Below are 12,987 nucleotides of genomic sequence, written 5' to 3'. Positions count from 1 at the left end.
GTGATGGGGCAGGGAACTGCTCGAGAAGTGCCCTGGCTGGGGTAGGCAGGTTGGGCAGGGCGAGTGTGCAGGGGAACCCCAGGGCAGAGCCAGTGGTGCTGGCACAGCACATGGACAGTATCAGAAATGGCTCCCACCAGTGCCAGGCCAGGTAGTGGAAGGGGAGTAAAAAAAAGAGATGCCTGCCAGTCCTTCCATCAGACAATATTCTAACAGATCCCTGCCCCTTTGGCATATGCCCTAAAATTTGTCAGTGATTCGCCTTCAAGTGTAACCACGGTACTTTTCAAACTGCTGCCTCTGCACTGGGACTTACAGTGAGTAAGATTGAACTTGTGCCCTTGGAGAGCAAAGTCTTGGTTTCCTGCTGCTCTCCAGCTCTCCTGGACAAAAGACCTGCTCATTTAAGTCAGACCTTAGGGGGGCTCTTCCTTCCTGGTACAGGTCCCCTGGGCTGGAGAACCCAACGCTGGGCTCAGCCCCCTCATTTGTCAGGGAGGGTCTCTATGACTGTGATAGCCCTCTCATTTGCAGGTTGCTGCTCCAGCGATGTGCATCCTGATTAGATTGTGTCTCTGCCTCTCCTGCCCATCTCAGTGTGAGTTTTCTTTATGTCCTTAGTTGCGTGTGAAGTCTTTTCTGTTAATCTCCAGTTATCAGAGATACTGGTTCTGCAAGTAGTTGTAGTTCTGGTTTGTCTGCGGGAGGAGATGAGCTCGCGTCTTCCCACTCTGCCGTCCTCATCTTGTTTCCAGTTAACAATTCTTTATATGAAATTCTCACTGTTTAAATAATTGGTGTGGTTTCTGTCTCTTGCCTGAACTCTGTCTTGAGTCTGAGTCTCAGGTAGAGCCTGAGATTCTCCATTTCTCCCAAGGTAATGCCCAGCTGCTGGTCCAAAGACCACAGTGTTAATAGTGAGCAGCTAGAGAAGTGATTCTCAACGTTTGGCTGCATATGGGAATCCCTTGAGTGCTTTTGGAAACTACTGATGACTAGATGCCACCCTGAATGAGTCTGACTTATTAATTTGAAGTGTGGTCTAAGCCTTGGGTTTTCGAAAGTCTTTCTAAGTTATTCTAACCTGCAACCATAGCTGAGGACCTTTGTTCTAAAGTGGAGGTTCTTAACCAGGGGCAATTTTGCACCCCCGATTGGGACATTTTTGATTCTCACAATTGGTGGGGGATGCTAATGGCATCTTGTGCGGAGAGGTCAGGGATGCTACTAAGCATCCTATAATGCACAGACAGTCCCCTACAACAAAGGATTGTTTCACTCAAGATATCAATAGTACCGAGGTTGAAAAATCCTGATCTAAAAGATGTGCCAAGGTCAACCAAATTCATCTCTTCATCTATTTGCTCATTTATTTGCTCATTCAGATATATTTACTGAGCATCTACTGTGGGCTTATTTAGGTGTCAGAGACTATTAAAAGATTTGTGAGCCACATATTTTCAGATAACCTTAGGAGAGAAAAGATAGTCCTATAAGGTGCTTGCTGGGTAAAGATGCCTGCTTTGTCACTTATTTTAGGTCCTGAATTTAGCCTCATATATTCAAGGACTGAATATTAGAGTGTAGACATTGTAGGAGGGCATTATTCTTCCCACTGCCTGGCCACAATATAAAAGAGTTTGAAAAATACAGCTTTATGATAAAACATTCTGCTTCAAGTATATCAAGTAGCCTTGAAGGGCTTAGATGTAGTTGTGGATCAGGTTTAATGTCATGTCTCATGTGTATTTGAGCCTCAATCCGAGGATCGTGTTTGGTTTCTCTTAACATGCAAATCCATTCACAGGCCTCAAATGTCCTCAATAATTCTGCCACTTTCTATTCATTATTTCCCTAAGAACAATTAGTATGATACTGTAACATGGAACACTAAAGTCAAATCAGCATTATCTTTAAACACGTAAAAGCCAAAAAGCAAACAAAACAAGGCTGCTCTTTTCAGAAAAGAAAATCTAAACTTCCTGCTCCTCAGATTATTCCATCTCTCTCTATGAACATTCCTTTCAGCTCCAGTCTTATTTTATATAGAACTTGATGAGATTATGAACCTTATCAAACTTGCATTCCCCTTTACAAAAGTGCATGTGCTCCAGGATCATGAGCTTTGAGCATCCCTATAATTTTATGAGAAAAGTAGGGGTTTTTCACAGTTTTCAGTTGGGAAAAACAAGAAATGAAGTTATATAAAGAAGGTCAAATGATTAGTAAATTTAGACATACCAATGTAGAAAATTATGTAAACGTTTTGAGTTGTATTTGTTGAGTACTTCATGTGGGCTCAGCTCAGTGCCAAGTGCTGTGGAAATTTACAAGTAGAGGACATGGTACCAGCCTCATGGAACTTAGACTTTTGTTTGAGAGGTAAAATAAGAGTGTGCATACATGTGCATTTGTGTACATGTGCATATGTGTGGATATGGATATGTGCAGCTATGTATGAGTAGTATATGTGTGTTTTTTTTCAAGTATGTTAGTATGTATCTGTGTGTATGTGTATACAGACACGTGCAAGTATGTTTTTGTGTCTCTCTGTGTGTATGGACATATGCATGTATGTGCGCACTTGTACTTGTGTGTACATATGTTAGTGCGTGTGCGTGTGTGTGTGTAACTGAACTTCAGTGGCAGCAGAGTGCTCAAATGCATGCACTTTTGAATCAAACTGACCTCTCCTCAACCCGTCTTTTATGGATATCCTCTTCTCTAACTTGTTTTGAGTATGTCCTATTTAAACTTTGCATGAAATCATCATACCTGGGCATAGTTATTAACCTAAACACTAGGATGATTTCTGATTGGCCAGTTAATTAGGACTTATCAAGGGAGACTTTAAGTCCTTTGCTCTTTTGACTTTTCTGTTTCCTGAAACAGATTGAGCTAGTGGAAATCCACATTTAATTAACTGCCGGTATGAAAGCCTGAGGGGAAAGGCAAAAAAAAAAAAAAAATTAGTATTGCCTTTCCCTTTTCATGTGAGAGCCCAGAAGGGAAGAATGTGTATGGCAGGAAGAAAAGAGTAAGCAAACCATGTTTGGGAGATTAGCAAACTTTATTACAAATAGTGCCTTTAGGAGAAGGTGGGCTGAGGAGGAGAGAGGGGTTGGAAGGGGAGGGAGCACGGCCCTGAAGGAAGGGTTTAAAGAGTGGGAACAGCCTTTGGATTTTACTCAATAGAGAACAGGGAGCCTCAGGAGTTTTCAGTTAAATACCATATCATGTGAGTACTCGTGAAGACTTTACACTAATTTAATAGATGTCACCTTTTTGTCACGTGTTTCCTTCTTATCCTAACCAAAAGGAAATGAGGTTTCTACTTCCTATGTAAATATTCTTTTGTGAAGTCATTGTACTTACATTTTAAATGTATGAACTCCTTGTGTTGTGTGAGATGGACTGTTCAGAACAAACACTATCCTTAGAGTTGTATCCCAGAGACAGTTGGATTTTAAGATCCTTTCCAGATCTAAAATATACAAAGTTAGTATAATGTTAAAAAGAAGTTAAGTGCCTGACACCTTAGCTAATTGACACTCTTAAAGAAGAGCGATTTAAGACAGTGATTAAGGGCTGGAAATCCCTAGTGATGATTTCAGTGAATTAAAACACAATCTTATTGAGTTTTTATTCTAAGCCAAGCTATATGCTAGATGTTGAATGGGCAGGAAGAAGGAGACAAAGGAGGTCAGATATGAAAATTAATAATGCCTCGCACATAAAGGCATATAGTAAATACCCATTGGATGAAGGAATGAATGAATGGACAAGTCCCTGTTATTTACTGATTCAATTTGTGGGAGATGGTAAGGGGTGGTGCTAGGGGGATAGACACAAAAATAGAAATGAACAGAGACCAGATAAGTGATTCCCCACATTTGGCTGCACATTCAAATTACCTGGGAACTTTAAAAATTTCTAATGACCAGATGCCTCTCTAAATCTGACTTGGTTTGAAGGCAAAGAGAAGGGGAGAAGGGAAAAAAGTGACCATAGACCCAGGAACTTGGAAAAACAAGGCATATTATGGAGCAGGATGAGTGTTTTGGAGTAGGTAAATTGTAGGGTAGACAGATTTTAGCCAGAAGATGGAACTTCTGGGCAGACTATAAACAGGTTGATGGAGTTCAATTCCTGAAACACCTGGCTTGGCACTGACAGCTAAAGAATTATGGCCACTCTTGTTGCTTTTACTGTTTGAGGTCTCTTTGTCTCTGTCTCTCCTTCTCTCTGTTTCTCTCTCTCTAGCTGAGGAGGTTTTGTGTGCGTGTGTGCATGTGTGCATGTGTGTGCATGTGTGTGTGTGTCCCTGCTCTGCCTTCCTGAGACTACATCTCTTTTATTGGAATTTTTGAGTTAAGGCATACTCCTCAGCAAGGCTTCTTTATTTGAAACATTGGTTCCTGCTACAAATGGCTGCTCACATTTTTCTATGGCTTTCATTCATCTTTTGGAGACTGGCCTTCTTTCCTTATTTGTGGTCCCCTCACACACCAACAATCATACCTGTTTTTCTATCACTGAGCAACACTGACAGAAATGGTGTTGGTCTATGTCTTCCTGTAAAAAATTAGTACATGTTCATTGTAAATACTTTTAAAATATAGGAAAGTTAGAGAAGAAAATAAGAATTATTCATAATAGAGCTCTTACACTTTTAGCATCTTGATATATTCTAAGCATGCATTTGGTTCATGCCTATACTTATTTGTGAAGTTGGAGATGGCTTCCCAGTGAGTTTTTATTCTCCCTCTTTAATTTTTTTCTTGTAACTTTGAATTATGAGAATTTATCTACATGATTAAATATTTGTTAAAAACATTTTAATGACTTATATTGTTCCAACCAATGGGTTCATAATGATTTTTTACTATGGTAAAAATTGGACTTTGTTTTTTTTTCAGTTTTGTGAATAGTATGACACTGAGAACATTGCACATAAATCTTTAGGCACGTTCTGACTTCCCTGGGACATATACTTAAAAGGAGGATTTTATTGGGCTAAGGCTTTTATCTTTGAAGATCTTTTATAAAGATTGCTAAATTATTTTTCAAAAAACTTTGAGCATATTCAATGAATGTTAGAGTACATTGTTTATAATGGATTGAAATAGAAGTTTCTCCTGACCTACATGGAAAATTTTCTAAATGAGATTCATCCATAAAACAACATCTTTGCTGAGAAAGCCATGGGAAGAAAGTTCACATGAGTAGGCTATTATGTAGCCTGGTAAGTGGATACAGCATATTCTTATTTTTTTATAGTGATGAAGGGGATTATTGACATAAATAATTTTTAAGAACCAGATTTCATTAACTCAGTGGCCCTGTAGTAGGTTTGCAACATGGTTTGGGATGGCAAGGAGTCTTATTTACTGTATAAGGAAGGATCATTTTTGTTGGAGGAACATAATCCATCATCTGGGTAACTTGTGTACAGATGATAGCCTTCTTTGCAAGATGGTTAACATCAATGTACACATTTCTGGGGAAACATCAATGTACACATTTCTGGGGAAACCCTCCTATATTGAAACTTGTGTGAGCTAAACAAGTGTCTGGATCTGGTTTACATAATTGAGCATGTTATCAATGCATCTGGAAGAAGTCTACATGCTGCTCAAGGCTCTGCATTCTGGTCTGAGCACAGAGGAGCGTTTCCCATAGTAAGCTGGACACACTTTGAACCATTTATATCAGGTATCTGGCATCCAGGGGTCTTCTCATGTTTCATAATAATAGAACAATAGAAAAATGGCTCTATTCTTTGTACCTTTGTTTGTGATTTTCTTTTTTTTTTCTCTGGGAACATTTGTTCTAAACTTATTTTCTCTTATTATAGAAAGACCATGTGTGTAAGAGATGATAAAATCTTATTTTAAAATAAAACTTACCACCAACCCCCAATAGGAGCTAATGTCTCTCTCTCCAGCTTAAAATTTTCCAATTTTTTTTCTTCTTTCTTTCAGGGTTCCGTTAAAATCTTCATTGCTACCTATAATTGTAATACAATTTTGATGGCAACCAATACTAAGTCTTTCTGAAGCGCTTCTCTAATCTGGGAACACAGACTTTTTGTGTGTGACCCCAATCAACAGTTGCTTATTTGGCATTCCTGGAACTATAATTTGAAGGCACCAGGGCTTTTGAATTCCTCCAAAAATACTTAGAATGGAAACTTACCACTTAGAAAACAGCAATTCTAAAAACCCACTCACGTCATCTTCCAAAACAACAGTGAAATTATTCCATTTTAAAGATTTTCTAAGAGTTTCTAGAATTCAATAGTTCTCCTTTTTGAACTCCCAGCTTATTTTTTTCCCCATACCCACTTATGACACTTGACCTTTTCTTGGAGTATTGGAGTTATTTAATTATAGACTTTATCTGCCAAGTCTAGGTGCCATCTGATTCACACCTGTGCTCAGCCTCCCACATATTCATGATCAATTGATACAAGGAGTGCGTACTTCTTTTATTTCTTAATTTTTCTGTTTGAGATCTGGAGGCAAGCACACTCACCTCATAGGCCTTGGAAGTGCCACTCCAAGTTAGCAGCAGGAAGTTAACAGGGATAAAGAAGGAGACAGATAAGTTAACAGAGCACTGGTAAAGCATTCTCTTGGCCCATGATGAGGAAGAGTATCAGCAGAGCTGGACATATTACTTTTATAAAATTCTGAAAGTATTCTTGAAGTCTAGAGCTCACATAGCAAGTGCTTGTTTAGGTCGATGATGATAATGTTGGTGGTGGTTGGGGGTGAAGTTTCTTTTTTCCATATCACACTAATTTTTAAAAAAACCTTTTTTAGTATACTCCCATAGCATTTACCATGTGTGCATTAAATGATAAATGACTTTGTAAACTGTAAATTTGTCATTGTTATTTGATATTGTGACTATCGTTTAAAGGTCCCTCTCTTCAAAGACATATAAAAGCTCCCATTTTCTTTCTTTCTGACAGATTGTGGTCCTGTGTCTGAAGCCTCCCCATCTGGGAGCATCTGGGATATAGAAGCTGCAGGGAATACGGAAGGCAGGGCTGTTGAGCTATGACGACTGTGGGAAAGTCTGGTGTAAAGGAATGAACATTCTTGCCTTGTGGGTGAGACAGACTTAGGTAAGTTATTTCACCCTTCTGAGCCTCAGTTCCCTCACACATAGAATGGTGATCGTAAAATCGTTCATATGCAAGGTCACGTGTATTAAGTTCCTGGCCTGGTCACAGAATGTACAAGCTACACATGTTTCTAGCCTGCTTTCTTTCCTGCCTGCAGCCTTTGATTGGGCTTCTATGACTGCCCTCCGCACAGCATAGTATAGTCACCTGCTGGACTGGGGAGGCTTTGAAGGGCAGGGATAGTGTCTTGTTCGTTTTTCCCCTCCAGTGACTGGTTCAGTGCCTTGAAGACTGGAGGCTCCATGAGGGACAGCTACACTGAGCTGTGTCCAACTGTGCGAAAGAATCCACAGTAATAGCAGGAATTTGGAGAAGAGTTGAGACACTTGGAGGGAAGTAGAATAAAGCAATAATAGCCTGGTTCTGTGCCACCTACTCATACTTAACTCTTGATGGTTTGGGGCTTAGTCAATACCTGTTGAGTGAATGATATTAATAAGAAAATGTGTATATGAGCCCCACAGGAAAGGTATGTGGAACTGAGATTAGCTGGCCTAGCCAAGGACCTGGCCCATACTAGACACTGGATAAATATTCACCGAATCAATGAAAAAGTAATTAAGCAAATGAAAGACATGCATGGATGGTAACTCATGGATAGTAGTTAAGTAAAATAGATTATTTGGAAGGTCATGGATGTAATGGAAGGTGGTACCCACATTATCTGTGTGTGTTTGTATTCATGTAGGACAAAGGAGGTAAATGGAGGGATGAGAAGGTGTGTTCAAATGAACATCTGAGGGATTGAATGATTTATCAGGCTTAGTTTCCTTTCATTGCTATTAAACACTAATTTAATTACTGGGGGAGGTTGGTGGTCTTAGAGACAGAGGAGAAATTCTCATCTGATTCATACAGCCAAAATATAAAACTATCTGACCTTGGTGGACAGAAGGCACCTCCATGCTCTTACTAACACCTTTTTCTGGTTCATCTCTTGCTCGCGGACAGTATTGTTCACAGGCATAACCTAACACTCATAAAAGAACCTCCTTTGATATTGTAAAGCAATTAAATGAACACAGCTTTTATTTTGCACCTGAGGTTTGTGAATCACCCTTAAGCATTTCCAGTATTTTTCCTGCACGACCCTGGAGTTATCAAATCTGGCAATAGGAACAGGATGGTTCTCAGGAGGGCTGCCTCAGAGAGGAGTGGCTCTTGCCTGGCTGCCAGGAGACAGGCACTCCCGGCCCCTGCTGTTGCTATCAGAGATTCCAGGAACCACAGGGGGCCCAAGCAAAGACGTGGCAGCCAGCTCTGCGACACACAAGTCCCCAGTCCATGGCAGCCTCCTTCCGCGGCCACTGATTCCTAGCCCGGGCTAGGCAACTTCATTCTTGTGCATGAGCATAGTTTATGTAAAGACTAGGAGATTAGAGTTTTTTATTACTATTTCAGGAGAGAGGGTGTTCATGGAGGTGGAAGTCTTCAGGTGTTTAGGAAGGTGTTTAAGGAGGTCTGTGGAGGGTCCTAGCGCAGTGGCCATTCTTCACCAGGCATTGGTGTGATGTGGGGAAGCTGCTGCCATTCCTGAGCCTCAGGTTTTTTATTTGGATTATGACCATGCACCTCTTCAGCCACAAGGAATAGGACCTTATTGTCCTAGAGATTAGCGAAAACAGATTTGAACAGGCTTTGTAAAATGCACCTTGCTGTATACATACACGAATGTGTAGTTTATATCCTGCATATCTGGAGGAGGGGGAAAAGGGAATGGGGAGAGGGAAGCCTCTCAGGCTATTATTAGGAGTTTGGCTCATTGTAGGGAATGTTGGCGGTGCAGTGTTTATAGACTCCTGGATAGGCAACACATAATGAGAGCACGAGAGGACAAAAATGACATTCTTTTCCTTTCCATCTCCAACCCCCTACTGTCATACCTCCTGCTCCCTTTTGGCTTTTACGTAGGGTTGTGTCAGCTGGAATGCTTTTTGAGATCATTAAGTGTAACCCCCAGGCAGTTATTTTACAGTTTCTCAAACATCCCACGGTTATTTTAGCCTATTCACATAAGCTGAATAAGACGGATCTAATGCTCAAGGGAGAGGAGAGTGGTGGTAGGAATTCTTATGGGGAAAGGAAGATGAAAGGTTCTGGTGCTTGTTTAATTCTGTGCTTGCCAAATAGAAAATATACAAAAAGAAAATTGCAATGTAAATAGCACAAAGTGTCCAGAATTGTTTTGAAATAAATCCAGGTTTAAAGGACGTAATTTGCCACTTTGAACATATTATTTCATGCTCCAACAAATAAAAGATGCTCAGAGCTCTTTAATTTTGGCCAGTATTAAAAAAAAAACTTATGGAAATTAACCAATGATAATTTGAGTCAGATTTCTGTTGCCTTTGTATAATTAGCACAAATATCACTTATTTGTCAGGAGTGTAAATATAAGTCTTGCCTTATTAGCCACTTCCCATCTCTTCTGAATTCACAAACCAATATTGGCATTGTTATAGTTCACATGCTTATCTGTAGTTTATTGAGTATTTTCTGGTTTTAACAAAGATATTTAATATCTGAAATGACTTATGCAAAATGTGATGAAAATGGTATGTGGGTTTCTAAGATCAAGGAGTTTTAGGACATTTTAAGAATCTGCTGCACATTAGTGTGGTAATATTAATAAAAATTACTAGTGTATATGGTAGACATTGTAAATACATAGCAGTAATAACAAAAATATCTTTTGATTAAATGAGAATACCTGTTGGAGCTATGCTACCTGTGGTAACAAACAAGTCAGCAAAGGTATCATGGAGCAAGAATTACAGAGGATAATTTCTCACTCACAGAATGTACAAAATGGGGAATCTTGATTGACAGCAGGCTCTCCTCCAAACTGTGGTTGGAGAATGAGGTTTCTTCCATCTTGGAGCTCTCCCCTCTTTAACAGTGGTTTTTCAGGTTGGTGGGATCATCTCCTTTGAATCAATGAGAAGAGAGAGTATGGAGGACCATGCACCAGAGACTTCTGTGGACCAGGAACAATCCATTAGTGGGACCTCCAGCTGTGTCCCTAGAAGAGGAGGAAGCAGATTTGCTGAAGAGTTAGACAGTCTCTGGGGCACTGGCACATTGTTAGCTTTCAATGACATGGCTACTAATATTATTATATTGAATGTCAGTGTACAGCTCTTATAACCCCTTTTTATTTTAGGTGATATGAGAGATAATTTGTGTGTGTGTGTGTGTGTGTGTGTGTGTGTGTGTGTGTGTGTGTGAATGTGTGCTGTATTGAGACTCATGATTAGTAATTTAGATCTCTATTTGGAAGGGGAATTGAAGAAGGTGTTTATTATCTGTTCCTTACATTAAAGTCAAGTTTAAATTAACCGGATTTTAAAGTTAATTATGTACATTCAGCCTGAGCTGTATGCTGTAGAAAATATATTGACGCAACTGAGTCAATACATTCTGTTAATAGTTAACTGAACAAAGGAAAAGAATGGTAAAATTGTTTTCTTTTCTTGAACACAGTTTGAGGTAGATAATCTTTGTCAAACACATTATCTAAAGAATAAAAATGATTCTTAAAATGAGATTAGTAAAGCACTTTAAATGTCCTTCCCCCCATTTCCTTTAGATGCTATTAATGAAAATATTATATGTAAGTAGAAACTTCCTTATTCATCTATCATTTATTATCTGTCTATCATTCTATCATTCTATCTATTATCTATCTATCTATCTATCTATCTATCTATCTATCTATCTATCTCTAAATGAATCCTACCAGAAAAGATTTAGGTACTCAGTTACTTTTCTTTCAAAGGAGAGCAGCCATTCTAGCATAACTAGAGATAATGCATTGCAGCGAGAACAAGAGTTAGCAAGTTTTCTGTAAGACGGCAGGTAGTAAATATTTTAGCCTTTGTATGCCATACAGTCTCTGTCACAACTACTCAACTGTGCTGTTTTTGTGTGAAAGCCCCTGTTGACAATATGTAAACAAATCACTGGGGTTGTCCTTGATAAAATTTTATTCACAAACACAGGCAGTAGCCTGGATTTGGTCCATGCACTGCATTTTTCTGACTCCTGGTCTAGAATGTTCAGTACTTTCTAAAAAGGGTACATTTTCTAATTTTATATTAGATGTTTATGTTATTTATGAAGCTAATTTCTCTCTACAGAGTTGGATATATTACTGTCAGTTTGATTTTTGATGGCAAGAATAACCATGACCTAAGATAGCATTGACTAAATTCACTGTCCTTTGTCATTGGCATTAATGAAGCTATAAATCATAATTGTGTTGGCAATTTTTGTTAGATAACAGGCCTATAAAAGTGATTGGTTATTCAGAGTAAAATTGCTTTATTAAAAGCACTTGGAGACAGGCTTTAGTAACTGCTAAAAAAAGAATTCATAAGGCTTTCGTCTTTCAGGAAAGTTTAGTTGGTGTGTATTTGCTTACTTTTTCTTCTCATTGGTAGATGGAATTTAATTTTTATATCTCACAAACTTTACACTTATAAGACTCCAACTAGCATACAGAATTTTATTTAATGTTTTCAAACTCTCTAGGAGAGGGTTTTTTCCTAAAATGTCATCACCAAGTAGAGTGAAAATATAAAAAGCAACCCTGTGCACCCTGCAGAAGCACATAAAGAGGTCTAATTAAATGACACAGATGGAAGCAGGCCCCCTGTTCACTGAATTAAGATGACACGATCTGTCACATATGGGAACTATGAGATATAGAGTCTTCGTTAAGTACAGGGATTTGGAATTCTGATACCTCCCACATTTGTTTATGTAACAAGTGTTTTTGAAGTAGAGTTTAGACCCACTTTGCACTGGGGGTGGGGAGTACAATTGTTTGTTCTTGGATCAGGCTGTTCTGGTAGGTGGAGTAGGGAGGAGAGAACGGAAAAGGACAGTGTCTCTTTCTTGGTTGGCTCTGTTACAGTCCTTGAGCTGTTAGTTCCTGTTTTTTTTTTTTTCTTTTGGACTAACACTGACTAACCTTTAGTGACGCATATGCAAAAAGCATCCAAATTCTGGCTCTTCATGAAGAACTTGCATGCATTCTATTACCTCTTCCAACTCCCCACTTAGCATCTGCCCTGGCAGTCCCCTCCAGAGCCTCTTTTGTCTGGGATCCCCATCAAGAGTTGTGGGACATCCACTTGACCCATGGCAAACCCACACATTGCTGATTTTTCCAAGTTGCCTGTGGACTGCTTCAGTGCCAGCCCTGTCTCAGCCTTGGCATCTCACTCCAACTGTCCTCTCCTCTTGCTCAAATAAGCACAATGGGCAAATCCACAAGACCTCTGTGTAAGCAGATATCTGCCATGGACTGAGACGCCAGTCTCCCCTTGTGTAAGCATCTCAGTTCTCTGAGTGATTCTTTTCTAGTTTGTCCCTCACTGGATTGCAAGAGGTACCTTTCCTTCTCTATGTGTAAAGAAGGGAAAAAAACCTCATCAAGAACTACCGATGGCTCCTGGGCAGCAAGAAAGTCCCATTCAACATCCTCCTTCAGTGTCTTGTGCTAGGCAAATGGTGACAGTGAAGGATAAAAGTGGATAGATTAGAAATATTGAGGAGATAATGTTTATAGGACTTGGTGATTAGATTATATTTGATTAGACATAGGGTTAAAGGAGAAGGGGATGAGAAAGGAAAGCATTAGAGTAGGATCAGGTTGAGAGTTCATGTATTACAAATTCAGTTTTTGATAAGTTGAGTTCTAGGTGCTAGGTGGGCATTCAGATGTCAATGTCACATGGGCAATTAGTTACATGTACAGGGGACCTTTGAACAGCATGGAGTTGAAC

General features: G+C 39.4%; 1 protein-coding gene across 1 annotated transcript in view; it reads left to right on the top strand.

The window, feature by feature from the left end:
- COL21A1 (collagen type XXI alpha 1 chain) overlaps positions 1 to 12,987 on the top strand; it is a 248,843-nt gene that overhangs the window by 37,189 nt on the left and 198,667 nt on the right. The window contains exon 2 of the mRNA XM_045057676.1: positions 6,980 to 7,135. The gene's annotated coding sequence lies outside the window, so the exon portion shown is untranslated. The remainder of the gene's footprint in view (positions 1 to 6,979; positions 7,136 to 12,987) is intronic.

This window comes from Felis catus, chromosome B2, assembly GCF_018350175.1.
Source record: "Felis catus isolate Fca126 chromosome B2, F.catus_Fca126_mat1.0, whole genome shotgun sequence".
Classification (NCBI taxonomy): Eukaryota; Metazoa; Chordata; class Mammalia; order Carnivora; family Felidae; genus Felis; species Felis catus.
Note: the sequence above shows the minus strand (reverse complement) of the source record. Positions and strands in the feature narration are given on the sequence as shown.